The sequence below is a fragment of the Otolemur garnettii genome, unplaced genomic scaffold (assembly GCF_000181295.1).
Source record: "Otolemur garnettii isolate 467f Iridium unplaced genomic scaffold, OtoGar3 scaffold00003, whole genome shotgun sequence".
Lineage (NCBI taxonomy): Eukaryota > Metazoa > Chordata > Mammalia > Primates > Galagidae > Otolemur > Otolemur garnettii.
In genome coordinates this window covers 26,844,816-26,847,639 of record NW_003852398.1, presented here as the reverse complement: position 1 = coordinate 26,847,639, position 2,824 = coordinate 26,844,816, and the positions used below count along the sequence as shown (strand labels likewise).

Here is a 2,824-nt window from a genome sequence, read left to right as displayed (position 1 = left end):
CAAAAAAAAAAAAAAAAAAAGAATACTAGGTAACAACAGAGAGGGGATTAGAACCCAGATTACCCCCAGTCACACAAAAACAAAGAGTAGGACCCAGAGAGAAAGGAAAAGTCAGGGGGAAGAACTGGATGCTGAATTAATTTGCTGGTAGGTTCAATTCATGAGCTCCCTGTTAACTTACAAGGAGATTGGTCAAGCCTTCCCTTCCAACGTGTTGTTTTGCTCCAACAAGTTTAAATTATCTCTGTAGCATTTGGGAAGAACTTTACTTATAAATTTAGTTAAGGAGTTAAGACATATTTTTCTCATAAAACTCTAGATATGATCTGATATGTGTATAAAAGAGGGCTTCATATTTTAGGCCCTTAATTTTTAATCTCAAAGGCATTGGCTAGCTAATTTGTCTTAAAAAAGTTATAGTGACAATTATTGCTAACTGATTTTCTTTTATTTTTGGAAAGATTAGGATTGTTCACGCTTTCAATACCTGAAAAATTGTAATTTCTTTAAAAAATCAGTATTTCCCTGCTCAGAATCTTTTGTATGAGATCCAGTCCAGGATGGGTGAATGTGTGTGTCACTGGTTCTGATAGCAAATTGTTTTATTTTAAGTATAACTTTAAAACTCTCCAGGGATAAAAATGAATCATTTTGGTCTGGAGCAGTATTCCTGAACTAATTTGTACATGTTGTTTTTATATGACTGGGATTCAACCAGACTTAATTTGTTTCCATTTTTTAAATAATCAGGCTACACTGCCAAGTATGATAGCCACTAGCCACATGTAAGTATTTAAATGTAGGTTTATATTAATTTAAATAAAATTAAATTTAAAAATTCAATTCCTCAGTCACACTTGCTATATCTCAAGTGCCCAATAGTGACCTTTATGTTGGGTAGTGTAGATCTCAAACATGTCCATCATCTCAGAAAGTTCTAGTGGATGGCATTGCTTAAAGCTAATAATTGGAAATAACTCTCTGGGCACCCTTCATTGGCCAAATAACACTAAAAGAAGCCAGAGGTTTCCTATATATGTTTTAGAAGCCTATCACGTGATCCATAGGTCTACACATGGCCCCTTAACAGACTCTCTCTTAAGTGATCATAGTTAATGTACTTTGAGGCTTATGGCTGGTCTCTAATGTTGTTCTCAAGGGTAGGTAGTTTCTAGCATACAAAGCAGTTCAAAAATTCATGTACAAATCAATTTGGAGTTGAGAAGACAGGTGCACATGAGGCAAATATTATAAATCACATGACTGAGATAAAAATCGATGGAAATAATAACCAGCAGAGAATCGAAGGTCAAGTTTTAATGATTCAGGGGAATTATAGATTATGACAGAAAATGAAATGACATCCTTCCCCTATACACACACCGAACATGGTTAAAATGATTAAGTTTCTGATTAAATTAGCCAAGGATACAAAATCTTATTGGAAATGAGGTGGGTGACTTCCAGGGCAGGGCAAGGGTGGCATATCTCGACCTGGTTTCTCTTGGGCCCCAGAGTTCCCATTGCCAGTGTCTGGATAAGGGTAGGTCTTGCCACAGCTGTAAGCTGAAATCTTACTACACCACTGACCTTTTGTCATCACAACTTACATGCACAACCTGGACGAGCTCACGCCAATGATACATGGAGCTCTGCTTACGGGACTATTTACAAACATCAGATATTCCTGGAGCTCTGGCTACACTCAGCATCACCAAGGCAGCACCCTCACCCTGAGGGAACCCAGCAGGTTATGGGCTGGAGGCACCATCAGTATTGCTGTCCCAGAAGGCCCATTTTCATGATCCAGTCCCCTCACTCTGATTTTATGCTTTTTGTATGAGTGGTTCAAAAACTAAGTTCTAACTGAGAACCATGCCCAAATCCATCTCTCCAGAAAATCAAATCAAATTAGAAAAAAAAATCAAGTTGATCTTGGAAGTTAGTTATTGAATAATAACAGGTTGAATTAGATGAAGTAGATGAACATTCGTCACTCCTGCAGGGATTCTGGAGGACTGTTGGATACTTTCACAAGCTCTCATCATTGATAGAGATGACTGTGCTATTTGTTCTTATTTTATTTTCAGACTCACAGCTTTGTTTCTCTTGGCAATGATAGATTGCTACACTGCTTACATAAACGGGATCTATATTTTTCTCACAAATTAGGGGCAGAGGAGGAAAGTGAAATATTTTCCAGGGGACATTGAGCAAAAATAAGAAAAAGAAGGAAAGAGGACAGGACTAAAGAGACTGTTTATGAACATTCTGGGGAGTGAGGAGGGATTGCTCGGAGCTGTGGAGAGGATGTGGTGGTTGTAATACCAGTGGACATTTGTGGAGCACTTAATGCACTTTTGAAAAAGTTTTATATGTATTAACCCATCTGATGATTTAAGTAATGATTTAGTTAACTAGCTAATTCATTTAAGTTTTGTCTTGAATTTAAGACAGAAAAAAAAAAGAGTTGAATAATGGTCATGAACTCAGTGAAAGATTGATCGTGAGGATATTCTCCCACCCCAGCTAGCAAAGTTGTCAGAAGCCATAGTTTCAGGGCTAAGCAGCTCTTTATCCTCCTGTACACTTGTGATTCAGTATACCTTAAATGGGAGATAATCAGAAGTTATGATTTCCTGTTTCTTATCTTTGAAAGGAGGCAGGCAGAGGACTTCAAATTATGGAGATCACAGACCTCCTTGAAAATATGAACAAAGCTCTAGGACAGGGGTCCTCAAACTTTTTAAACAGGAGGCCAGTTCACTGTCTCTCAGACCATTGCAGGGCCGGACTATGGGCCTGGGACGAGTTGGCTGCTAAG

The 2,824-nt window shown here is 38.1% G+C and overlaps 1 protein-coding gene across 4 annotated transcripts in view; it reads left to right on the top strand.

Annotated features, from left to right (window-relative positions):
• ABLIM3 (actin binding LIM protein family member 3) overlaps nt 1-2,824 on the top strand; it is a 109,969-nt gene that overhangs the window by 34,323 nt on the left and 72,822 nt on the right. The gene's annotated exons all lie outside the window — the stretch shown is intronic.